Raw genomic sequence first — 25350 nt, 5'->3', positions numbered from 1 at the left:
GAGCCAGAACCCATTTTAAAAGAGCTGCTCTTTTTAAACTCCTGGAGATCTAGAGGATCCCTGCCATGTTTGTCCAGGAGACCCACAGCACAACAGTCAGTGAATGGGGATGCAGGCAGGCTTTTAATGGAGGTCATTTGAAGTCCCAAGTCCAGTTGGAGCAGAGGGTGGAGTTTGATTCTCCAGGAGTTTTTTGTTGTTGTTTTTTCACCAGTTTCTTTTGATTTGGAGGAAATCGTTCCAGGTGTTTGAAAGAAGGTGAGAGCAACTTTGGAAAATCGAAGCGAAGTAAAATCTGGTCAACTGGACGTAAGTTTTAAACTACGGTACGTAAACTTACGTCCAGTTGACCAGGTTTTACTTCGCTTCGATCTACGATGACCTGGATGAATGAGAACCTACACAGAAAACTTTGGAAAATGTTCAACTGGTGTTTTTAAATGTCTTTGCACCAACAAATGGTGGACAGGACAGCTTTTGAAACATTTTAATGCCACTGTTCAACACTGAATCTGCTGGTTTCCTGTTTTTAGGAGCTGATGGGAGCTGCACAGAGAAGCTCTTTTAGACAGGAACCATTCAGAGCTCCATCCTGCTTCTTCCAGCAGGATCCACAGATCCACCAACACACCAGCTGTTTGATGTGTGGAGGCTTTTTACCAGGATTCCTAGACAGCACAGCTGGACTCACTCAACAGCTAACTTGTTAGCACCGACGAGACAGGAGCGCTTCTATGGTTTTACTCAGTGGTTCAATATTTTTAAAAGATGTCCCATTCAGCCTGTGGGTTTTAGTGATCACTCTTCAGTCTCCTGTTCCGTTTTATTGAAATATTCATTTAAAAGCTCCTGAGAGAGAGAGAGAGGGAGAGAGACAGAGAGAGAGAGAGAGGGAGAGAGAGGATCAAACTGATCTCAAACTTGACTTCAAAATTCTCTGATTATAATAATTTGTACTCCTTGATAGATTCATCACTACAGGGTCATAGAGGGTCCATTACTATTGCAGTATATTAAAGAATATAAGAACGAGGTTTCCATCCATGGAAATATAATATTTCATGTATTGCAGTATATTTTCAAAGATATAACACTTTAATGTGAGACTTTAATGTCTGTCTTTGGTTTCTAAACTCTGACTCTCCTGTTATTGGTGCTGACTGAATTCTACCACCTGACAGACTGGGAAGGCTCATATTTGTGATGGATCCATCAACACATGAAGATCTTGTTTCAATGTTATAACATTAAGCTCATCTTAGTAAAACAATGAAGTTACCTGAACTAAGTTCTTGAAAAAAATGACTGTCACTGACTTAAATAAATCAAATCTACTTCAAAGTTCCTTCTGTTGTCATAAGTCGGCCATTTTAAGTGTACTTGTAGTTCCAGAGCATTCCAAGTGGAGATGATATGAATCATTTTGTTAGATGAACTCAGTTCCTCTGCTTTGATGTTGGCGGACTGAGTGGAGTTTGCCTGAACCTGCTTGAACCTGTTTGCTCCTGCTCAGTCCCTCACTCAAGCCTCACTCAGCCTCAGCAGCACCGCTCCACTGAGGACTGATTCAAGTTCCTCGCAACCAAATACAGAGGAGAGCTGAACCTTCTTGCTGTGAGGCCACAGTGCTGACCACTGCACCATTGTGTCCCCTGAAAATGCCACCAAATTGTTGGGATTTTCTGTAAAAGCAAGCATACATGAACATAGCAGCTCCTTCACAGGGCTGGTGGTGCAATGGATAATGGGATCAGAAGATTCTAGGTTCAACTCCTGGCCAGCTTGCTTTAAACTTTATACTGAGAAGATGAAGTGAGAACCACTGCTAAAAGTCCCTGAAATCCTCTCTCAGATGCTACAGCTCAGGTTAGTGAGGTGGTGGAGAAATGAGTGACAACTCTGCCAGCTGGACCCTCTTGGGGCTTCACTCCTGGAGGTGGAAATGATGAGGAGTTTTAAAATCTGCTCCTCTTTCACGCTGACTTGTTTTCTTGGGTTCCCTCTTTCCTCCTTGTCTGCTGTAAACATGAACACATGCATGGATCCTGCTACCTCTCACATGTTAAGCTGGCACTTGACAGTGACAGCAGGAGAACAAGAAATCCCAGAGTGTCATCAACATTTCCTGTGAAATAAATGACAGAAGCTGTTGAATTTCTGTGTCAGAACAAGGAGAAAGGAGCCCCAATGAAAGAGTGGTGTGTGTGTGAATGAGAGGACATTGTTCAGTCCACAGACCTGAGCATCGCTGCTCTGACGACCACGTTACCTCCTGGTTATCAGTGTGAAGTCAATGGTGAGGTAGTCAGTTGTTCCTTGTGTTTTATTCCAGAGGCCTGGTAGTTAAACGCTGAATTAAATAATTTTAATTCTTAACTTGAATTTTCATGCTGTTTTGCTGGAAATGTTTGACAACTTCTTGCATGTTGGTGCCCCATCACACAAAAAAGGTGCAGTTGTACTCTTTTCACCTCTGACCCACAAACATTCCACCAGTGAACGTCCAGAAATTGAAGCATAAACAGTTCAGCAACAACGAATTCTTCAAATCATCCTCTGAACCGAGAGCCACAGGCTCCTCCCAACATATGCAACACTGCCATTGAACTCTGCTTCAGTGTAACGGTGGTCGAAGGGTCAACATTGAACCTGTTGTATGACTTGAAAATTGTATCAGAGATCTGTGAGCAGGGCTAAATATATGAAAGTGTTGTCATTAACAGGTTGTGCATTTCTGTAGGTCCAAACATATCCTGGAGTCCACCAATGCCAGTTGTGACCTTGTGGGCTCCGGCTCCAGCGCTGTCAGTGAAAAATGACTGACAATCCATTGTCTCCTGGTGAGTCCTGCTGTGTTGGTAGGATGCATCAAATCACTGTGGGAACAAGAGACACAGTGACTGAACTGTAGCCCATCCATCCATCCATCCATCCATCCATCCATCCATCCATCATCCATCCATCCATTCATCCATCCATCCATCCATTTTCTTCCACTTATCCTGTTAAGGGTTGTGGGGTGGGGGGACCTGTCTCCCCAGCTTTCAGCGTGAAGTGGGTTCACCCTGGAGGGGTCGCCAGTCCATTGCAGGGCCAACACATAAAGACAGACAACCATTCACACTCACAGTCACACCTAGAGTCAGTTTAGAGTATCAATCAGCCTCGTCCTCATTCTCATGTCTTTCCCACTGAAAAACTTTCACACCTGAAGTGTGAAGCATCGATAAAAGTTAATTTGACAGCACAACAGAAAATCCTAGTATATCACTGACATATTCTGTAAAAGAAATGATAGAAGCTGTTGAATTTTTAGAATGAGAAAAAATGTCCCCCAATGAAAGAGTGATGATTCTTTATTTTGATTTTGTTCTTCACTCCTACACAAGAGAGGGAAAGTGTCAGCTGGCTAGGAGCAACTGCCTGCTTCAGAATGGGAGGAGCCTCAGGACTTTCCAGTGAGAGCTGCAAACTTCCACCAGCGCCCACTGCCAGCACGTCTTCATGATGGAGCTGAGAAGAACACAACAACACAAGAGCACTGGAGAGGAGCACAACACTTCTTTGCTTCCTTGCCACTCTCATATCTGTCTGTACCATCTGGAGCTGGGGGGAGGAGCTTCACGTGTTTTTTTTCTTGTTTTTTTTTCCAAAAGGGAATGACATGACTTCCTCTGTATATTAGTATATGAACTACTGAGAATGTTCATCCCCAGTTTTAAGTTAGAATTAAATGTTAAGTAGAAAAATCTTCCCTCTTCAATCCTGTCACTCAGTGATGTAAACTGTTTCAAACAAATTCTACTGTTCAACAGTTCAAGTGTTTCTAATGAAGCTGAATGTGCTCTCTTATACTTTCCTCAATTGTGTTTCTTTCATGTCCTCCTGAGATCAAAGACAGAATTCTAGGTACTGTCAAAGCCCTGATGACATCATCAGGAATTCTGACTTTGATATGGAAACTCTTGCTTTAATTTGAATTTGATCTGACTGAAGTTTTAGTTTAGGTTGCATGAGACTGATGCCCCCCCCCCCCCCGTGACCCTTAAAGGATAAGAATAGAAAGTGGATGGAGGGATGGACTTAACACTGAAATCAGCTGATCTGATCCACATTCTAATTTTTCCTTTCCCTCTTTAGGAGTCAATGAGAATAGTAGTGTATATAATAATGTATATACAACCTTGGAGTATCTTTCCAAAGCTTTTAGCATTTCATCTTGTTTCTACTTGTAGTTTTAGTGTCTGGATCTTTTCTTTTTATATCCTGCTGTCTGCTCTTTGCTTTTGGAGCTTCCTTCAACAACTACCAAGCCTCCTGGGTAGTGTAGGAAACATGGTCAAGTTCTTCTTACTTTTGCAGTCACGTCCTGCTCACATTGGTCTGTCTTCATTTTGACTCCTCCCACTGCCACAATGACCAGCCTTTATACACTTGGTGACTGGGGCCCTGGTTGCTGCAGGCCTCACCACCAGCCTGTGGTTGTGAGCAGGGCAGAACAGAACTGACAGTATCTCACATGCAGGACCTGGGTCAGATCCTGGTGCCAGCTGGGGCACCGCTTTAACCTGGACCCCCTGGAAGATCTTCTCCAGGAACTCGCTTTTTTGGTTCCATCAAGGCCTGTGAGGATGGTGAAGAGTGATCCACCACCAGGCAGCACAGTCAGCTGCAGCCATTTTGTTCCACTAGAATCAAGTATGATAGTGAAAGACTGGTGAGTACTTGCTAACTAACACTTCCTGTTTTTATTGCTATTCTTCCATGAATGTGCTCATGTTGGTTTGTCCCCAACCACAGTTTCAAAGCCATGATGACATCTTTCATTAACAATCAGACATATTTTTTCTCTATTTGGACAAATAAGGTTTCAACTGACACGGCTGGCCAACGTCCTGGAGTTAATTCAGCCTGTAGAACCAGGTGCTTGATCCTTCTTTTACTAGGCAGGAACAGGCAGCAGATCCAAGATCAGTAGGTGAAGATGTCTGCTTTGACTGGTAGGAGGAAAGAGAGCAGGAGAGCTGGTCAGAGACAAAGACAGATAATGAAGAAGGAGTGCTGTATTCTGCTAGCACATGCTAGTCACAGTCAGAGATAATGAGTCTCAGCAGGTAAAGATTCATCACTGATTTCAGAAGATAATTGGACGTTCACTGGAAGACTATGAATGTTTGTGGGTCAGAGGTGAAAAGAGTACAAGAGCACCTGTTGTGTGTGATGGGGCACCAACATACAAGAAGTTTTATACATTTTGAGCGAAAAAGCGTGAATCTTCAAGTAAAGAATTAAAATTATTTAAGTAACAATGAGGTCTCTGTAATAAAACAAAAGGGACAATGACTACCTCACCATTTCCACCCCTCTTTAACAGATTCACATTTCAAAACAATCAGGTTTATTTTGTTCCCTTCTTTTAGCAGAGGATGGTTTTGATCCATCAACCTCTGGGTTCTGAGCCCAGCACGCTTCCTCTGTAAATCCATATTTTGGGTTCTGGCTTGTTCTGCTTTTCATTTTGTGTTTGTATTAAAGTTCTATTGCTGAAAAAAGTTTTTTTTGCCTTTTTAAACACACACACACACACACACACACACACACACACACACACACACACACACACTTCCAGTGACTAATCCATATTTTCATCACTTAAACCACCACTGGAGTATTGAAAGAGATTCCACATGTTGGTCAACCAGAGAAGCTTCACCTGGTGACGCTCATCCAACCATGCATGAAGGTCAAGCTGCATTATCTGCTGTGCTCATTAGCAGGGGAATTAGCTGAAATGGTCAGTATCAGTAACAGGGTGACACTTTATCACAGCAGTGGACAAACATCAGCATTCATCACACAGCAGCTCCTCTGATCAACAGAACAAGCTGAAGTATTCTGGAGAATGAGGGCATGGATCCCTCTACCTCTCACATGCTAAGCTAGCACTCTACCATTGGAGCTAATTCCCCTGCTAATGAGCACTGCAAATAATGCAGCTTGACCTTCAGATTTGAGGGAAGAAAACCTTGAAACATTCATTCATCTTCTTCCACTTATTCCTGTTCAGGGTCTCGGGGGAAGCTGGAGCCTATCCCAGTGTCTACGGGCAAAAGGCAGCGTTCACCCTGGACCAGTCACCAGTCCATCACAGGGCCAACATACAGGGACAAACAACCATTCACACTCACATTCATACCTACAGTCAATTTAGAGAATCCAATCAGCCTTTTCCCCAAATTGCACGTCTTTAGACTGTGGGAGGAAGCCGGAGTACCAGAGAGAACCCACACAGGCACGGGGAGAACTTGCAGACTCTACACAAGAAGATACTGCGCCCGAGCCGGTACTCGAACCCAGAACTTTCTCGCTGTGAGGCCACAGTGCTAACCACTGCACCACCCTGCAGCCCCCTTGAAACATGATGATGTTATTATTTATGTCTTTAATGCACCCAAACCTTTATTTTTCAGGGGTTTTGAGTGGTTCTGGGTCATGAATCAAAATTTGAATTGGACAAAAATTTCATGCAGGGTCACTGGGGCCTCACGTTTCATGTTCTCAACAGATTGAAACTGTAGAGTGTGTGACATGTGGTGTGTTTGTCAAGTTCATCAAGGACAGTAAACATGAGCAGGTCTAGATTCACCTCCATCTTTGGAGGTTGTTGAATTTCCTCCTGAGGACCGTCAGGCTGTTTCCTTACTTTGCTGTGACACAACAGCAGACAGCAACAAGGACTGCTGTAGTGCACTTGGTAAAATCACCATCTGTAGACTGGACCAATATGCTGATGTGATCCTTTGATTAATTTCGGATCAGTCAGAGATCAAAGACTGAAGCAGGAGATCAATGCTCAGCATTCAGAGATCAAAGACTCCTGGAGCGTTGCCCTCTCTTGTCTTTGGGCCTGGATGTTAATGAATGTTTTACACATTTCTTTTTAAGAAAAAACTTGCATGACATTTCAAGGAGTTTTTCCTGCCAATACAGGACAACACCCACTCACAAACCAGTGCTGGACAAGTTCCTTCAAAGCTGTAATGCCTTATTTCTTACTTGTTACTGTCATTTTAAAATAATTGGTTCCATTACAATTGTGTCTGCCAGCGCTTGGTGACTGTACAGGAGGTCTGGGGACCGCAGGGCCACAACAAGCCCATTTCCTCAACTCTCCATTTAGTACAGAGGTCCCCAAGTACGGACCAGTGAGGATAAATGTGATCGTGGAGAAGTCTGTTTGTTCTTCAACTGGTCCAACTTGATGGTGAGATCTGTGACGCCATCTTGTGATAGTGGATTCATTTATCTGCTATTTCAACACATTCAAGTTCATTATCCCTACATGTCAAAATACATTTGGTGTGGAGTTTTACTTTCTGGCCTCAATCATAATGTGTGCATTTATTCTTCATGAACATTTCTCAGCTTTGTAAGTTTATGATATTTTGTCTTCCTCTGTTTTCTATTCCATTGTTGTTGATGATTCTATTGCAGGTTTGAGTTCCCTGTTGACTGAAGCAGAAACAGGAACAAAAAGCTGGAGGTGGTCAGAGCTCCAAGTTGGGACGCTGATATTAAAGTAGGAGATGAACACATCCAGGTTAGCCATCACTCTCAGAACCTGCGACTTTACCTCTTCAGAATGTAGCAGCATAGCATAGCTTCATCTCACCGGTTAGTGGCCCACTTTGATGTCTGGGATATGAGGTTAAAGGTTCTTTACAGCTCTGAATGAAGGGTTTATAAAGTGTTAACAATGCCATGAATAACACAAGCATTCAGTAATCCTTGATAAAAGGAGACTCACCATCAAGTTGGACCAGTTGAAGAACAAAAGGACTTCTCCACTATCACATTTATCCTCACTGGTCCATACTTGGGGACCTCTGTACTCAATGGAGAGTTGAGGAAATGGGCTTGTTGTGGCCCTGCGGTCCACAGACCTCCTGTACAGTCACCAAGCGCTGGCAGACACTATCGTGATGGAACCAATTATTTTAAAATGACAGTAACAAGTAAGAAATAAGGCATGACAGCTTTGAAGGAACTTGTCCAGCACTGGTTTGTGAGTGGGTGTTGTCCTGTATTGGCAGGAAAAACTCCTTGAAATGTTTTTTCTTCAAAAGAAATGTGTCCTTCTCATGTTGAGCTGTGGACATCAGCTGACTGCTTTTCTTGCCACTGCCTTGCTGGCAGGAAAAGCCTGAGCAGAAATGAAGAGTGAGTTCAAGGCAGTAGATTTCACTCCATAGTTTAGGCCTTCATCCAGCAAGGAACCATAAATGATGATGTCAGCACTCCTCCAGCACTGCGATGCAGCTTAGAGAGGTCGGAGAATCACATGACTTCTCTCACTGGTTATTGATGTTTATCTGTGTCTATATATAATTTATGTCATGTATATATTTGTATATTAATATGTTATTCATGTTACATAAAACATGTTAAACACGGAACGGCGTGGACACAACAAATGAGCTGGTTCAGAGACACGAGGCAAAAAAAGCTGGATGAACTCTTCTTCATTCCAAAAATGACTTCACCCTTGAACACTGACGTCAGGTCATTTTATAGGGTCCTCCATTTTTTCATTTATGTGACGTTGCATATTGGGAAATAATTATAAAAAAATTATATATTTTGATGAAAACTATATTTGATCAGGAAAACTACATCGGGTCAAATAAATGCATCGTTAGTGACGGTGTTACTAATTTTAACTTTAGTGCTCTGGTGCTGATTGCCTCATTAAGATCTTCATGAAGAAATAAACTGAGATTTGTAAAAATGTTTTGTTTTTACAGAGTTGGCAGTTTGAGCATTGAATCTTTCTTTGTGTTGAGAACAAACCCTCAAAGCCTTCATGTTTCAGTTTGCTTCACAGCTAACAGACAAACACCTCTTAGCCTGGTTCTGGTAGTCCAGGTTTAAACACCAACACAAGGATTTTATGCTGATTTCTTCACATGCAGCTGAAATCTAGACTTCGAGTGTTCATGTGAGGTTACAGCTTCACGCCTATTAAGTTTTCAACAAATATTAAGTCACTTTAATGCATTGAGCTCACTAACAAACTTTAGTCTCAGTAGCTGAATCTGTTAGGGGGAAGGCAGTGTGGACCGGCAGGAGCCTCCTACAAAATGCAATGGAGAGAAGAAATCCTGAGGAGTCGCTATGAGATTGAAGCGTTAAAGACTTGGCTCCTTTGGTGGTTATAGGATTTGAGCTATTGACTCTATTTTTAGTTTATTTCAATGTTATTGCAAACATCAGCTGCTCACTTATCAGCTAGCAAGTAAACAACAGTATTGTTCAGTGTGCTAGCTGAAGTAGACCGAGTGGTCAGTTGAGTCTTTATTTCCATGTGTGCTCATGGTAGCAGGGGTTTAGATTTCTAAATGTAACCCTTTTACCACCGGCTCCAATATTAAAACCCACCTTAGGCTTACAGGGAACACTTTTACCATACAAGATATTTGAAATGAGTTAAAGTCCCATCTGGAATAATTAATATCAATCTCGGGCAATGTATGATTCTCACTCTTAAATATTCAAATGGAGGCTATGGGGAGAACACTTGACCTTTAAACTCTGCTGTAAAGCTTCAGTAACACACAAATTCAATGAAACACAAGATTTCAGTTTAGAAAATGTATTAAAAGCTTGCAGAAAAACACATTCAACAAACAAGACTATAGAAAATAAAAAGAACCCCGGGGTATATTGTTTGTCTTTTTTTCTACTGTCTAATTTTATTTCGAGTGCACTCATGTTTACTTTCGTTGGCCCGCTTTAGTTGGAGCTCATGATGGAAACCTTTACCAGATCCCCCCGTGTGTCGGTGAAGTCAACAATACCGGACCGCAGCCGATGAATCCCTCACTCGTTATGGCAGCAACCGTCCCGCTCGCAGCAGCCCGCAGCAACAGACCTCCGTGACTCGGCAGCAGCGGCACATCCTCCGTTAACGACTCTCTCCCGAGGCGACTATCCGAAGCTCCTGTCCCGTCCGTGCAGCGGCGTCTCCATTCAGCGTGGACAGCGTTAGCCTAGCTCCCGCTAGCTTCTGTAACTGGACTTGCCTGGTGCTCAAAACACAATCGGTGGCGGAGAATCCGACTCACGCACTCCGATCACGTCGGTCAATTACAGTTCACAGTCCGTTACCGATAAAAACTCCTCTCCGACGACACACAGTCTCCAAACTCCGATAACGTTACGCCATTCACACGATGCTCCTTCCTCGCGCTCGTTTCTCCCGGAAGTGTAAACACTAAAGGTCATGAACTCACGCACGTAACCTAACGTAATAGAATTACTTTAACATTTTTGAAAGACATTCACACCCCATGAAATGATGTTTTTTGAAAGTTACTAATTTTAAACAAATTTTATTTACATTTTAATATCTTCTTCATAACAAATACTTATTTATGTAAATTTTAGCTTAACCATGAACTGGCATTTTATTCTTAATTTATTCCTGTGAAAATCATGAAATAAATACCACTGATTTATCAGAGTATTACATCAACCTAGGATTAAATTAAAGCTGCAGTCAGCGTTGTTTGGGCCTGAGCCTCCTCCCGCCCACCGGGGCCGAGTAGCAGGGGTCGTCCTGAATCCAGTGATGAATTTTATGAAAGCGGTGGGACTTGTACACTGCAAGCAACTGCTGTAAATTTACTACAAGATTTCAATAGTATCACCGTTTATAAAAATACAGTACTTTGCCGTTAATTCTAATAGGAATCTGTTAAATTACACCCCATGACTGTTTAACAGAACTATGCTGTAATGCTGAAATACAGTACTTCACTGTAAATAAATCCAGAGTATCATGCAGTATCTTTGCCTTATGGACGCAAGGAGAATCTCCTGATCTGCACGTGAGGCCAGAGCCTTGGTTATCATCCATCTCAATCTCAGTCATTTGGTGAGTAGCGATTGCATTTATTGTAGACACTGGCGCAAAGTCTGTAGGCCAGTGGAGGCTAAGTGAAGTTTCCAGTTTGTGTGGAGACACACACGAGTGGGGGGAGCACTTATTAAAATATAATAGTGACCAAAGCCGGACAACGGCACCTTGGGAATTTTGCCCAAGGAAATAGTTAACGTACCGACCAAAAGGCACTCACAGGTTCATTTACTAATTGGCAGGAGACGTGGTTCCATGACAAAAATATTTTATTGTAAACAGGCCAGCAGATTAAAAAGAGAACAAGAATAAATCTAAACAAGTCTGGAGCTTACCAGTGGGGGTGAGGGATCCCAAGGCAGAAGACACCCTGATCAATTGGGACATCACATTTAAAACCACACATGATTAAAGCAAAACAGGGGTGCACAGCACACAAGAGGAAAAGCGACGCCAGGACCGTGAGCCTCCAGTACCTGAAACGAAATGACAAGAATTATAATTTAACACCAAAACTAAAAAAAACAAACACAAAAACCAGAACCAAACCACAATTTAAAAATTAATTCGAGAAACAAGATTTAATTATTAAACACAAATTAGCAAGGAAAAATAATACAACCCAAAATAACCAGAAACGAGTTCATTTCTCCATTGCTAGACCAGGGAGCTAACAGATAGCCGTCCAGCAGCTTGCTACACCCTGAAGCCCAAGCGGAGGAATGGGAAACAATGCAGATCCAAACCTTCAGAGCACCATGAAGTACAGTTCAGTGGCGCCACACGGTGGACATCAGGATCTGGCAGACCCTGGTTAAACAAGGTGAATTACTGAAACAACCTCCAGTTCAACACACAACGGATTCCAATTCGTTAACACAGAAGCAGAGCACTCCAGTGAACACAGTAAACAGTGAACAAACAAACAAGCAAAACATGTGTAGATGGCCAGTAGGTCGCAGAACAGGCTAGTAGCAGAGCAGGCTAATAGAGCAGGAGCCTGTAACAAAGCAGGACAGTCTGTAGCCAAACAGTAGCCAGAGCAAAGCAGGGTAGTCTGTAGCAAAACAGCAGCCAGAGCAAAGCAGGGTAGTCTGTAGCAAAACAGCAGCCACAGCAAAGCAGGGTAGTCTGTAGCAAAACAGCAGCCACAGCAAAGCAGGGTAGTCTGTAACAAACAGCAGCCAGAGCAAAGCAGGAGCATCTAGCAAAGCAGGATAGTCTGGCAAGACAGCGCCCGGTAGCAAAGCAGCAGCTAGTTCTTCCTCAGTGTCACGGCTCACCAGCTGTGCCAATCAGGTGTAGATCGCACGCATGCAGAGCAAAGGGTTTCACTGATAGTAAGCTGTGGCAAACAGCCTCTGCACGTCAGATGGGGGGGGGGGGGGGGGGTTCCCCACTAGCGGCGATTAAGGGACCGTGTCCCAAAAGCCGGACGCCTACAATTAAACACGTGAATATGAAAAACGTGCATGATCAGCATGCAACACGAGCTACAGGGAGCTACTGCTACATACCAGCACAGACGGTGGCGAGAAGGCAGACGTGAGGCGATCAGAGGCGGAAGCGAGGTGACCAGGAAGTGGGAGGACCGCGGACCCCAAGAGCAAGAGATTGACCAGGTAGATGCTGACCCTATTTATAGAGCAGCGCCTCACACTGGTTGGCTAATGATGGTACAAGCCAAGTCAGGCATCACCAACCAGTCTCACTGCTAGGATGGGACCTCTCATCCTGCCACATTTGCATTGATAATTACACTCGGTGCACATCATGCTAGCCAGATTTAGCAGCTAGCCAAAATGTTGAAAATGCTTGCAAATTAATCCAAAAAACACAGAGAGATGACTTTACTTTTTACATCTCGAGCCTCCACAAATTAATGTGTGCGACATCTGTATTTTGCCTGTGAATTCATGAAGCTTTCTGATAGTCTGAACCATTTTACAGTACACACAATATACGTGTCACACAACAGTTAAGTCGGTTCATATTAAGATGAGTGCACACTGACTGTGTTTACATGCAATTACGTTCCTCCATCTTGTGCTAGGCTACTGCTCTGGCATGAGTCTGTCTGATGGCATGATTACAGTGTACTTAAGGCCATAGATCAGGAGCTGTGGTTGTATTTGTTTAAAAAAGAGTGGTTTTAGCATCGTTCAAGTGCCTGCTCATTTGTGTTGATTTTTCTTTGTCTCTGATATTGCCTACAGATGCAGGAGCCTATTTTCCAGCTGCCCTGATCCTAGTAAGTACTTGCCTGTCCATCACATTTCACAGTTAATCAGTTATTTTTTCAGACCTCAAACATTGAAATAGACAACTATGTTATCTGGTCAAAGAAGCTGTTTTTTTCTTCTTCTTCTTCTCTTCTCTTTTCTCCCTGTTTTTTTGGATCTCCAACACTATATCTACATGTATATATTTGATGGCTTATAATGTCTCATTCATCTGAGTGAGTTCCAACACTCCTTTTTTAGGCGCTTCATTGGAATAAATCCTGAGAGTGTCTGCATGTTTTCCCTGTGCTGGTTCTCTCCAGGTACTCCAGCTTCCTTCCACAGTCCAAAGACATGCAAATGGAAATGCAACTCTAAATTGACCGTAGGTATGGCTGTGAGTGTGAATGGTTGTCTGTCAATATTTGTTGGCTGCGGTGGACTGCGATGGACCACTGACCTGTCCAAGGTAATGTCCCCTCTGGGATAGGCTCCAGCCCCACCCTGTGACACTTAACAGGATAAGCGGAAAAATGGATGGATGGATGGATGGATGGACGGATGGATGGATGGATGGATGGATAGATGGGTGGGTGATCACTCACAGGACTGTGAGTCTCTCACTCTGACCGCTTCATGCTATGGGACTTACACTGACGTAACCTGATTAGCTCAGTCAGTCGAGCATGAGACTCTTAGTCTCAGGGTTGTTGGTTCAAGCCCCATGTTGGGTGTTGATCTTAAACACCACTGCTTGTCCTCTCAGTTTTGAAAGCTTTGTTTGTAAATTGTCAGAAAAATCAGTGAATAAACAATACAAACTTAGGCTTTGTCAGAAATTCCATGCTTCCAAACTAACCAATATGAAAAAAACAAAAGGTGAGACTTTTTCATGCATTCGAAAAATTTGTATGCGCTTCATTGTATCCGCTTTCTATACTTCCATGCATCCCAGCTTATTTCTGTTAAGGGTTGCAGGGGGAGGCTGGAGCCTTTCCCAGTGGCTTTCAGGTGAGAGGCAGGTTTCACCCTGGACAGGTAGCCAGTCCATTGCAGACAGAATACCCACGCAGGCACGGAGAGAACATGCACACACCACACAGAAAGAACCTGTGCTCGAGCCAGGACTTGAACTTGCTTTGAGGCGACACTGTTAACAACGGTACCACCGTGCCACCCATTGACTGTAACACATTGTAAACAATATACACTCTTGTTATCATACAACACGTAGCCCTGTACAAAAATCAAATAAATTACATCGCATAAAAAGCATAAAGAGATGTGTTAAAAAGTTCAAAAATAAATAGAGTTCATGATCTTTAAAATTGGTTATAATGTGAGCAGGTTAAAAGCATAAATATAATATGTAACATTTAAAAAGTAAAACTATTTACAGTTCAAAAATAAATTCATATAAAGGTCTTTAAGTTCTCTGAGTCTGTAAAAGATCAGTGATCTGAGAATAAGGAGAGGGGAAGAAGCCGTGTTTATATGTAACCTCAATTGTTACCTGTCAATCATTTCATTCCTGTCTTATCTTTGGGTGTATTAAGACCGCAAAAGCCAATGAGAGGAAAGTTACTGTGTAAGGGGTGGGACTAGTGGCGCAGGTTTGTGAGGTGAGTAGTTAGCGCGCATGGGGAGAGAAACAGAGGCAATGATCAGAGAGTTAAGAGGGGAGGCATCGTTTGTGTGGAGAGCATTTAAGTTTATTTTGGAGGTCGACGACTGGTGGTCCTGATGTAAACTTCTGTGTGACCTTCGAGAGGTGAATATTTATGCCTGTATTTGCGCTTTATCTAACTGTTATAGTGAAAAGAGACTGGATGTGTACATGGTTAGCGACGTGCTAGCTAGGGATAGCATTCCGTGCTAATGTGCCAGCAGATCGTAGCTTTAGCGTTGTAATATTTTTGGAGCGAAAGTAAAGGTAATGCGAATTCGACACGAGATAATGTTTGATAATTGTGGCTAAATTAAGATAATATGCTTGAAGGAGACGGACATTGGAGAGAGAGAGACGGGTTTCCATCCGATGGCTCTGCTGTTCTGCTGTGCCTTGTCCTGCTGTGTTTTCTTCTTCATGACTTTCGCTGTCCCGCCATTGCGTGTGAGTGTTTGGATTGTGACTTCCACCGCCATTGCCATTACCATTCAGACTCTCATCCTCCATTCCCGTTCTCCCCCTTCTAATAAAACCCTGGATTTTTGAGGACTAACATACACATGCACTTGCTTTTATTGTGTGCTCAGCTGCGAGTGAAGCGGCCATTACAGTTGTGAAGCCCCGACCGCACACGAGCTTCAATAAACAGGCCTGAAACAGGTAAAAATTAAATTTAAGGTGTTTCATATGAATGTGTGTGTGCCCACAGGTAAAATATTGAGTTTTAGTTTTTGTAAATTAAAGAATACCGGTTTAGAAGGTAACTTAAGGATTCTGAAAGGGATTAAATATGATGTATATTTTAAAAAAACAAAAGGGTTATCTTTTGTAGAGGAAACTTTTTTTCCTTACAATTGAGGTGTAAAGGATGACTTGAGGGTATTTTATGTGAAACTATCCAACTAAAAAAGATTTTGATTTTCAGTGAAACGAAAGTTCAGAACCAAGAAAGACACTGTTTGTTTTGTTTTGAAAATCCTCTTACTCATTGTTAATAATTTAGTTCATTGTATTTTTATAATACAAGAATATATTCAATTTTTATTTCATCCATCTCTGTGAACAAGTACCTGTGAAGGATTAATTTGCAATTCTTTTAACTTCAGCTTGAGGAAAGGGCAGCTTTGAGTCTTTGGGGACCAGCATGAGCGAGCTTCCCTCACGCACTTCTTCTTGAAGCGCCTTTCCGCAGCTTTGAAATGGAATTTCATGCAGTGTGTAATTTGAAGAAGACAGATGGCAGATGCAGTACTTTTCTCTAGATGACATCAACATTCTTTTCTTTATATTGACAGGACACCTATTTGGCGTGTGAAAAGTCCCTGAGGCTGTTGCGCATCACGTTTTTTCTGAGGTTGTAAAGTGAGTGAAATGGATATAGAGCCCATGTATGTCAGAGTCAAGGGCTTACGGCCTTACCACTCTGAACACGCCGGATCTCGGAAGCTAAGCAGGGTTGGGCCTGGTTAGTACTTTGATGGGAGACTGCCTGGGAATACCAGGTGCTGTAAGCTTTTTTGTTTCATTGTGAGGAAAGGGCAGCTTTGAGTCTTTGGGGACCAGCATGAGCGAGCTTCCCTCACACACCTTTTCTTGAAGCTCCTTTCGCAGCTTTGGAATGGAATGTCATGCAGTGGTTAATTTGAAGAAGACAGATGGCAGATGCAGTACTTTTCTCTCGATGACATCAACATTCTTTTCTTTGTATTGACAGGACACCTATTTAACGTGTGAAAAGACCCTGAGGCTGTTGCGCATCACTTTTTTTCTGAGGTTGTAAAGTGAGTGAAATGGATATAGAGCCCATGTGTGTCAGAGTCAAGGGCTTATGGCCATACCACTCTGAACACGCCCGAGCTCTTCTGATCTCGGAAGCTAAGCAGGGTCGGGCCTGGTTAGTACTTGGATGGAAGACCGCCTGGAAATACCAGGTGCTGTAAGCTTTTTTGTTTCTTTGTGAGGAAAGGGCAGCTTTGAGTCTTTGGGGACCAGCATGAGTGAGCTTCCCTCACACACCTTTTCTTGAAGCGCCTTTCTGCAGCTTTGAAATTGAATGTCATGCAGCGTGTAATTTGAAGTAGACAGATGGCAGATGTAGTACTTTTCTCTAGATGACATCAACATTCTTTTCTTTGTATTGACAGGACACCTATTTGACGTTTGAAAAGACCGTGAGGCTGTTGCGCATCACTTTTTTTCTGAGGTTGTAAATTGTGTGTCATGGATATAGAGCCCATGTGTGTCAGAGTCAAGGGCTTACGGCCATACCACTCTGAACACGCCCGATCTCGTCTGATCTCGGAAGCTAAGCAGGGTCGGGCCTGGTTAGTACTTGGATGGGAGACCGCCTGGGAATACCAGGTGCTGTAAGCTTTTTTGTTTCATTGTGAGGAAAGGGCAGCTTTGAGTGTTTGGGGACCAGCATGAGCGAGCTTCCCTCACACACCTTTTCTTGAAGCGCCCTCCACAGCTTTCGAATGGAATGTCATGCAGTGTGTAATTTGAAGTAGACAGATGGCAGATGCAGTACTTTTCTCTAGATGACATCAACATTCTTTTCTTTGTATTGACAGGACACCTATTTGGCGTGTGAAAAGACCCTGAGGCTGTTGCGCTTCACTTTTTTTCTGAGGTTGTAAAGTGTGTGAAATGGATATAGAGCCCATGTGTGTGAGAGTCAAGAGCTTACGGCCATACTACTCTGAACACGCCCGATCTCGTCTGATCTCGGAAGCTAAGCAGGGTCGGGCCTGGTTAGTACTTGGATGGGAGACAGCCTGGGAATACCAGGTGCTGTAAGCTTTTTTTTTTCATTGTGAGGAAAGGGCAGCTTTGAGTGTTTGGGGACCAGCATGAGCGAGCTTCCCTCACACACCTTTTCTTGAAGCGCCCTCCACAGCTTTCGAATGGAATGTCATGCAGTGTGTAATTTGAAGTAGACAGATTGCAGATGCAGTACTTTTCTCTAGATGACATCAACATTCTTTTCTTTGTATTGACAGGACAACTATTTGGTGTGTAAAAAGACTGTGAGGCTGTTGCACATCACATTTTTTTTGAGGTTGTAAAGTGAGTGAAATGGATATAGAGCCCATGTGTGTGAGAGTCAAGGGCTTACGGCCATACCACTCTGAACACGCCCGATCTCGTCTGATCTCGGAAGCTTAGCAGGGTCGGGCCTGGTTAGTACTTGGATGGAAGACCGCCTGGGAATACCAGGTGCTGTAAGCTTTTTTGTTTCATTGTGAGGAAAGGGCCGCTTTGAGTCTTTGGGGATCAGCATGAGCGAGCTTCCCTCACACACCTTTTCTTGAAGCACCTTTCTGCAGCTTTGGAATGGAATTTCATGCAGTGGTTAATTTGAAGAAGACAGATGGCAGATGCAGTACTTTTCTCTCGATGACATCAACATTCTTTTCTTTTATTGACAGGACACCGATTTGGCGTGTGAAAAGACCCTGAGGCTGTTGCGCATCACTTTTTTTCTGAGGTTGTAAAGTGTGTGAAATGGATATAGAGCCCATGTGTGTCAGCGTCAAGGGCTTACGGCCATACCACTCTGAACACGCCCGATCTCGTCTGATCTCGGAAGCTAAGCAGGGTCGGGCCTGGTTAGTACTTGGATGGGAGACCGCCTGGGAATACCAGGTGCTGTAAGCTTTTTTGTTTCATTGTGAGGAAAGGGCAGCTTTGAGTGTTTGGGGACCAGCATGAGCGAGCTTCCCTCACACACCTTTTCTTGAAGCGCCCTCCACAGCTTTCGAATGGAATGTCATGCAGTGTGTAATTTGAAGTAGACAGATTGCAGATGCAGTACTTTTCTCTAGATGACATCAACATTCTTTTCTTTGTATTGACAGGACAACTATTTGGTGTGTAAAAAGACTGTGAGGCTGTTGCACATCACATTTTTTTTGAGGTTGTAAAGTGAGTGAAATGGATATAGAGCCCATGTGTGTCAGAGTCAAGGGCTTACGGCCATACCACTCTGAACACGCCCGATCTCGTCTGATCTCGGAAGCTTAGCAAGGTCGGGCCTGGTTAGTACTTGGATGGAAGACCGCCTGGGAATACCAGGTGCTGTAAGCTTTTTTGTTTCATTGTGAGGAAAGGGCCGCTTTGAGTGTTTGGGGACCAGCATGAGCGAGCTTCCCTCACACACCTTTTCTTGAAGGGCCCTCTGCAGCTTTGGAATGGAATTTCATGCAGTGGTTAATTTGAAGAAGACAGATGGCAGATGCAGTACTTTTCTCTCGATGACATCAACATTCTTTTGTTTTATTGACATGACACCGATTTGGCGTGTGAAAAGACCCTGAGGCTGTTGCGCATCACTTTTTTTCTGAGGTTGTAAAGTGTGTGAAATGGATATAGAGCCCATGTGTGGGAGAGTCAAGAGCTTACGGCCATACCACTCTGAACACGCCCGATCTCGTCTGATCTCGGAAGCTAAGCAGGGTTGGGCCTGGTTAGTACTTGGATGGGAGACCGCCTGGGAATACCAGGTGCTGTAAGCTTTTTTGTTTCATTGTGAGGAAAGGGCAGCTTTGAGTGTTTTGGGACCAGCATGAGCGAGCTTCCCTCACACACCTTTTCTTGAAGCGCCCTCCACAGCTTTGGAATGGAATGTCATGCAGTGGTTAATTTGAAGTAGACAGATGGCAGATGCAGTACTTTTCTCTAGATGACATCAACATTCTTTTCTTTTATTGACAGGACACCTATTTGGCGTGTGAAAAGACCCTGAGGCTGTTGCGCTTCACTTTTTTTCTGAGGTTGTAAAGTGAGTGAAATGGATATAGAGCCCATGTGTGTAAGAGTCAAGGGCTTACGGCCATACCACTCTGAACACGCCCGATCTCGTCTGATCTCGGAAGCTAAGCAGGGTCGGGCCTGGTTAGTACTTGGATGGGAGACCGCCTGGGAATACCAGGTGCTGTAAGCTTTTTTGTTTCATTGTGAGGAAAGGGCAGCTTTGAGTGTTTGGGGACCAGCATGAGCGAGCTTCCCTCACACACCTTTTCTTGAAGCGCCCTCCACAGCTTTCGAATGGAATGTCATGCAGTGTGTAATATGAAGTAGACAGATTGCAGATGCAGTACTTTTCTCTAGATGACATCAACATTCTTTTCTTTGTATTGACAGGACAACTATTTGGTGTGTAAAAAGACTGTGAGGCTGTTGCACATCACATTTTTTTTGAGGTTGTAAAGTGAGTGAAATGGATATAGAGCCCATGTGTGTGAGAGTCAAGGGCTTACGGCCATACCACTCTGAACACGCCCGATCTCGTCTGATCTCGGAAGCTTAGCAGGGTCGGGCCTGGTTAGTACTTGGATGGAAGACCGCCTGGGAATACCAGGTGCTGTAAGCTTTTTTGTTTCATTGTGAGGAAAGGGCCGCTTTGAGTCTTTGGGGACCAGCATGAGCGAGCTTCCCTCACACACCTTTTCTTGAAGCACCTTTCTGCAGCTTTGGAATGGAATTTCATGCAGTGGTTAATTTGAAGAAGACAGATGGCAGATGCAGTACTTTTCTCTCGATGACATCAACATTCTTTTCTTTTATTGACAGGACACCGATTTGGCGTGTGAAAAGACCCTGAGGCTGTTGCGCATCACTTTTTTTCTGAGGTTGTAAATTGTGTGAAATGGATATAGAGCCCATGTGTGTGAGAGTCAAGAGCTTACGGCCATACCACTCTGAACACGCCCGATCTCGTCTGATCTCGGAAGCTAAGCAGGGTCGGGCCTGGTTAGTACTTGGATGGGAGACAGCCTGGGAATACCAGGTGCTGTAAGCTTTTTTTTTTCATTGTGAGGAAAGGGCAGCTTTGAGTGTTTTGGGACCAGCATGAGCGAGCTTCCCTCACACACCTTTTCTTGAAGCGCCCTCCACAGCTTTCGAATGGAATGTCATGCAGTGTGTAATTTGAAGTAGACAGATTGCAGATGCAGTACTTTTCTCTAGATGACATCAACATTCTTTTCTTTGTATTGACAGGACAACTATTTGGTGTGTAAAAAGACTGTGAGGCTGTTGCACATCACATTTTTTTTGAGGTTGTAAAGTGAGTGAAATGGATATAGAGCCCATGTGTGTGAGAGTCAAGGGCTTACGGCCATACCAATCTGAACACGCCCGATCTCGTCTGATCTCGGAAGCTTAGCAGGGTCGGGCCTGGTTAGTACTTGGATGGAAGACCGCCTGGGAATACCAGGTGCTGTAAGCTTTTTTGTTTCATTGTGAGGAAAGGGCCGCTTTGAGTCTTTGGGGACCAGCATGAGCGAGCTTCCCTCACACACCTTTTCTTGAAGCACCTTTCTGCAGCTTTGGAATGGAATTTCATGCAGTGGTTAATTTGAAGAAGACAGATGGCAGATGCAGTACTTTTCTCTCGATGACATCAACATTCTTTTCTTTTATTGACAGGACACCGATTTGGCGTGTGAAAAGACCCTGAGGCTGTTGCGCATCACTTTTTTTCTGAGGTTGTAAATTGTGTGAAATGGATATAGAGCCCATATGTGTCAGAGTCAAAGGCTTATGGCCATACCACTCTTAACACGCCCGATCTCGTCTGATCTCAGAAGCTAAGCAGGGTCGGGCCTGGTTAGTACTTGGATGGAAGACTGCCTGGGAATGCCAGGTGCTGTAAGCTTTTTTGTTTCATTGTGAGGAAAGGGCAGCTTTGAGTGTTTGGGGACCAGCATGAGCGAGCTTCCCTCACACACCTTTTCTTGAAGCGCCCTCCACAGCTTTCGAATGGAATGTCATGCAGTGTGTAATTTGAAGTAGACAGATTGCAGATGCAGTACTTTTCTCTCGATGACATCAACATTTTTTTCTTTGTATTGACAGGACAACTATTTGGTGTGTAAAAAGACCCTGAGGCTTTTGCGCATCACTTTTTTTCTGAGGTTGTAAATTGTGTGAAATGGATATAGAGCCCATGTGTGTCACAGTCAAAGGCTTATGGCCATACCACTCTGAACACGCCCGATCTCGTCTGATCTCGGAAGCTAAGCAGGGTCGGGCCTGGTTAGTACTTGGATGGGAGACCGCCTGGGAATACCAGGTGCTGTAAGCTTTTTTTTTTCATTGTGAGGAAAGGGCAGCTTTGAGTGTTTGGGGACCAGCATGAGCGAGCTTCCCTCACACACCTTTTCTTGAAGCGCCCTCCACAGCTTTCGAATGGAATGTCATGCAGTGTGTAATTTGAAGTAGACAGATTGCAGATGCAGTACTTTTCTCTAGATGACATCAACATTCTTTTCTTTGTATTGACAGGACAACTATTTGGTGTGTAAAAAGACTGTGAGGCTGTTGCACATCACATTTTTTTTGAGGTTGTAAAGTGAGTGAAATGGATATAGAGCCCATGTGTGTGAGAGTCAAGGGCTTACGGCCATACCACTCTGAACACGCCCGATCTCGTCTGATCTCGGAAGCTTAGCAGGGTCGGGCCTGGTTAGTACTTGGATGGAAGACCGCCTGGGAATACCAGGTGCTGTAAGCTTTTTTGTTTCATTGTGAGGAAAGGGCCGCTTTGAGTCTTTGGGGACCAGCATGAGCGAGCTTCCCTCACACACCTTTTCTTGAAGCACCTTTCTGCAGCTTTGGAATGGAATTTCATGCAGTGGTTAATTTGAAGAAGACAGATGGCAGATGCAGTACTTTTCTCTCGATGACATCAACATTCTTTTCTTTTATTGACAGGACACCGATTTGGCGTGTGAAAAGACCCTGAGGCTGTTGCGCATCACTTTTTTTCTGAGGTTGTAAAGTGTGTGAAATGGATATAGAGCCCATGTGTGTCAGAGTCAAGGGCTTACGGCCATACCACTCTGAACACGCCCGATCTCGTCTGATCTCGGAAGCTAAGCAGGGTCGGGCCTGGTTAGTACTTGGATGGGAGACCGCCTGGGAATACCAGCTGCTGTAAGCTTTTTTGTTTCATTGTGAGGAAAGGGCAGCTTTGAGTGTTTGGGGACCAGCATGAGCGAGCTTCCCTCACACACCTTTTCTTGAAGCGCCCTCCACAGCTTTCGAATGGAATGTCATGCAGTGTGTAATTTGAAGTAGACAGATTGCAGATGCAGTACTTTTCTCTAGATGACATCAACATTCTTTTCTTTGTATTGACAGGACAACTATTTGGTGTGTAAAAAGACTGTGAGGCTGTTGCACATCACATTTTTTTTGAGGTTGTAAAGTGAGTGAAATGGATATAGAGCCCATGTGTGTCAGAGTCAAGGGCTTACGGCCATACCACTCTGAACACGCCCGATCTCGTCTGATCTCGGAAGCTTAGCAAGGTCGGGCCTGGTTAGTACTTGGATGGAAGACCGCCTGGGAATACCAGGTGCTGTAAGCTTTTTTGTTTCATTGTGAGGAAAGGGCCGCTTTGAGTGTTTGGGGACCAGCATGAGCGAGCTTCCCTCACACACCTTTTCTTGAAGGGCCCTCTGCAGCTTTGGAATGGAATTTCATGCAGTGGTTAATTTGAAGAAGACAAATGGCAGATGCAGTACTTTTCTCTCGATGACATCAACATTCTTTTATTTTATTGACATGACACCGATTTGGCGTGTGAAAAGACCCTGAGGCTGTTGCGCTTCACTTTTTTTCTGAGGTTGTAAAGTGAGTGAAATGGATATAGAGCCCATGTGTGTGAGAGCCAAGGGCTTACGGCCATACCACTCTGAACACGCCCGATCTCGTCTGATCTCGGAAGCTAAGCAGGGTCGGGCCTTGTTAGTACTTGGATGGGAGACCGCCTGGGAATACCAGGCGCTGTAAGCTTTTTTTTTTCATTGTGAGGAAAGGGCAGCTTTGAGTGTTTGGGGACCAGCATGAGCGTGCTTCCCTCACACACCTTTTCTTGAAGCGCCCTCCACAGCTTTCGAATGGAATGTCATGCAGTGTGTAATTTGAAGTAGACAGATTGCAGATGCAGTACTTTTCTCTAGATGACATCAACATTCTTTTCTTTGTATTGACAGGACAACTATTTGGTGTGTAAAAAGACTGTGAGGCTGTTGCACATCACATTTTTTTTGAGGTTGTAAAGTGAGTGAAATGGATATAGAGCCCATGTGTGTGAGAGTCAAGGGCTTACGGCCATACCACTCTGAACACGCCCGATCTCGTCTGATCTCGGAAGCTTAGCAAGGTCGGGCCTGGTTTGTACTTGGATGGAAGACCGCCTGGGAATACCAGGTGCTGTAAGCTTTTTTGTTTCATTGTGAGGAAAGGGCCGCTTTGAGTGTTTGGGGACCAGCATGAGCGAGCTTCCCTCACACACCTTTTCTTGAAGGGCCCTCTGCAGCTTTGGAATGGAATTTCATGCAGTGGTTAATTTGAAGAAGACAAATGGCAGATGCAGTACTTTTCTCTCGATGACATCAACATTCTTTTGTTTTTTTGACAGGACACGTATTTGGCGTGTGAAAAGACCCTGAGGCTGTTGCGCTTCACTTTTTTTCTGAGGTTGTAAATTGTGTGAAATGGATATAGAGCCCATGTGTGTGAGAGTCAAGAGCTTACGGCCATACCACTCTGAACACGCTCGATCTCGTCTGATCTCGGAAGCTAAGCAGGGTTGGGCCTGGTTAGTACTTGGATGGGAGACCGCCTGGGAATACCAGGTGCTGTAAGCTTTTTTGTTTCATTGTGAGGAAAGGGCAGCTTTGAGTGTTTTGGGACCAGCATGAGCGAGCTTCCCTCACACACCTTTTCTTGAAGCGCCCTCCACAGCTTTGGAATGGAATGTCATGCAGTGGTTAATTTGAAGTAGACAGATGGCAGATGCAGTTCTTTTCTCTAGATGACATCAACATTCTTTTCTTTTATTGACAGGACACCTATTTGGCGTGTGAAAAGACCCTGAGGCTGTTGCGCTTCACTTTTTTTCTGAGGTTGTAAAGTGAGTGAAATGGATATAGAGCCCATGTGTGTAAGAGTCAAGGGCTTACGGCCATACCACTCTGAACACGCCCGATCTCGTCTGATCTCGGAAGCTAAGCAGGGTCGGGCCTGGTTAGTACTTGGATGGGAGACCGCCTGGGAATACCAGGTGCTGTAAGCTTTTTTGTTTCATTGTGAGGAAAGGGCAGCTTTGAGTGTTTGGGGACCAGCATGAGCGAGCTTCCCTCACACACCTTTTCTTGAAGCGCCCTCCACAGCTTTCGAATGGAATGTCATGCAGTGTGTAATTTGAAGTCGACAGATTGCAGATGCAGTACTTTTCTCTCGATGACATCAACATTCTTTTCTTTGTATTGACAGGACAACTATTTGGTGTGTAAAAAGACTGTGAGGCTGTTGCACATCACATTTTTTTTGAGGTTGTAAAGTGAGTGAAATGGATATAGAGCCCATGTGTGTGAGAGTCAAGGGCTTACGGCCATACCACTCTGAACACGCCCGATCTCGTCTGATCTCGGAAGCTTAGCAAGGTCGGGCCTGGTTTGTACTTGGATGGAAGACCGCCTGGGAATACCAGGTGCTGTAAGCTTTTTTGTTTCATTGTGAGGAAA

The 25350-nt window shown here is 44.0% G+C and overlaps 17 non-coding genes and 5 pseudogenes across 17 annotated transcripts; all 22 read left to right on the top strand.

Moving 5' to 3' along the window:
- The first annotated feature begins 16214 nt into the window (after positions 1-16214).
- Positions 16215-16323, top strand: LOC147267028 (5S ribosomal RNA; annotated as a pseudogene).
- A 310-nt stretch (positions 16324-16633) lies between these two features.
- LOC147267027 (5S ribosomal RNA) lies at positions 16634-16752 on the top strand (annotated as a pseudogene).
- Positions 16753-17063: 311 nt separating this feature from the next.
- Positions 17064-17182, top strand: LOC147267026 (5S ribosomal RNA). Its single transcript, XR_015114693.1, has one exon. It is a non-coding gene; the product is annotated as a 5S ribosomal RNA (ribosomal RNA).
- Positions 17183-17492: 310 nt separating this feature from the next.
- LOC147267025 (5S ribosomal RNA) lies at positions 17493-17611 on the top strand. The gene has a single exon (XR_015114456.1). It is a non-coding gene; the product is annotated as a 5S ribosomal RNA (ribosomal RNA).
- Positions 17612-17921: 310 nt separating this feature from the next.
- LOC147267024 (5S ribosomal RNA) lies at positions 17922-18040 on the top strand. The gene has a single exon (XR_015114124.1). It is a non-coding gene; the product is annotated as a 5S ribosomal RNA (ribosomal RNA).
- A 310-nt stretch (positions 18041-18350) lies between these two features.
- Positions 18351-18469, top strand: LOC147267023 (5S ribosomal RNA). Its single transcript, XR_015114682.1, has one exon. It is a non-coding gene; the product is annotated as a 5S ribosomal RNA (ribosomal RNA).
- A 310-nt stretch (positions 18470-18779) lies between these two features.
- LOC147267022 (5S ribosomal RNA) lies at positions 18780-18898 on the top strand. Its single transcript, XR_015114982.1, has one exon. It is a non-coding gene; the product is annotated as a 5S ribosomal RNA (ribosomal RNA).
- Positions 18899-19207: 309 nt separating this feature from the next.
- Positions 19208-19326, top strand: LOC147267021 (5S ribosomal RNA). The gene has a single exon (XR_015112879.1). It is a non-coding gene; the product is annotated as a 5S ribosomal RNA (ribosomal RNA).
- A 309-nt stretch (positions 19327-19635) lies between these two features.
- LOC147267020 (5S ribosomal RNA) lies at positions 19636-19754 on the top strand. Its single transcript, XR_015114670.1, has one exon. It is a non-coding gene; the product is annotated as a 5S ribosomal RNA (ribosomal RNA).
- A 310-nt stretch (positions 19755-20064) lies between these two features.
- On the top strand, positions 20065-20183 carry LOC147267019 (5S ribosomal RNA). Its single transcript, XR_015114123.1, has one exon. It is a non-coding gene; the product is annotated as a 5S ribosomal RNA (ribosomal RNA).
- A 310-nt stretch (positions 20184-20493) lies between these two features.
- LOC147267018 (5S ribosomal RNA) lies at positions 20494-20612 on the top strand. Its single transcript, XR_015113415.1, has one exon. It is a non-coding gene; the product is annotated as a 5S ribosomal RNA (ribosomal RNA).
- Positions 20613-20922: 310 nt separating this feature from the next.
- LOC147267017 (5S ribosomal RNA) lies at positions 20923-21041 on the top strand. Its single transcript, XR_015115003.1, has one exon. It is a non-coding gene; the product is annotated as a 5S ribosomal RNA (ribosomal RNA).
- A 310-nt stretch (positions 21042-21351) lies between these two features.
- On the top strand, positions 21352-21470 carry LOC147267016 (5S ribosomal RNA; annotated as a pseudogene).
- A 310-nt stretch (positions 21471-21780) lies between these two features.
- On the top strand, positions 21781-21899 carry LOC147267015 (5S ribosomal RNA). The gene has a single exon (XR_015115470.1). It is a non-coding gene; the product is annotated as a 5S ribosomal RNA (ribosomal RNA).
- Positions 21900-22209: 310 nt separating this feature from the next.
- LOC147267014 (5S ribosomal RNA) lies at positions 22210-22328 on the top strand. Its single transcript, XR_015114122.1, has one exon. It is a non-coding gene; the product is annotated as a 5S ribosomal RNA (ribosomal RNA).
- Positions 22329-22638: 310 nt separating this feature from the next.
- On the top strand, positions 22639-22757 carry LOC147267013 (5S ribosomal RNA). The gene has a single exon (XR_015113371.1). It is a non-coding gene; the product is annotated as a 5S ribosomal RNA (ribosomal RNA).
- A 310-nt stretch (positions 22758-23067) lies between these two features.
- On the top strand, positions 23068-23186 carry LOC147267012 (5S ribosomal RNA). The gene has a single exon (XR_015114981.1). It is a non-coding gene; the product is annotated as a 5S ribosomal RNA (ribosomal RNA).
- Positions 23187-23495: 309 nt separating this feature from the next.
- LOC147267011 (5S ribosomal RNA) lies at positions 23496-23614 on the top strand. The gene has a single exon (XR_015113596.1). It is a non-coding gene; the product is annotated as a 5S ribosomal RNA (ribosomal RNA).
- A 310-nt stretch (positions 23615-23924) lies between these two features.
- On the top strand, positions 23925-24043 carry LOC147267010 (5S ribosomal RNA; annotated as a pseudogene).
- Positions 24044-24352: 309 nt separating this feature from the next.
- On the top strand, positions 24353-24471 carry LOC147267009 (5S ribosomal RNA). The gene has a single exon (XR_015115556.1). It is a non-coding gene; the product is annotated as a 5S ribosomal RNA (ribosomal RNA).
- A 309-nt stretch (positions 24472-24780) lies between these two features.
- Positions 24781-24899, top strand: LOC147267008 (5S ribosomal RNA). The gene has a single exon (XR_015114659.1). It is a non-coding gene; the product is annotated as a 5S ribosomal RNA (ribosomal RNA).
- Positions 24900-25209: 310 nt separating this feature from the next.
- LOC147267007 (5S ribosomal RNA) lies at positions 25210-25328 on the top strand (annotated as a pseudogene).
- The last annotated feature ends 22 nt before the right edge of the window (positions 25329-25350 follow it).

Source organism: Aulostomus chinensis, chromosome 4, assembly GCF_037954235.1.
Source record: "Aulostomus chinensis isolate RoL2024-O1b breed Wild chromosome 4, RoL_Achi_v1.0, whole genome shotgun sequence".
NCBI lineage: Eukaryota > Metazoa > Chordata > Actinopteri > Syngnathiformes > Aulostomidae > Aulostomus > Aulostomus chinensis.
The sequence above is the reverse complement of the archived record's forward strand: the minus strand, read 5'-3'. Positions and strand labels throughout refer to the sequence as shown.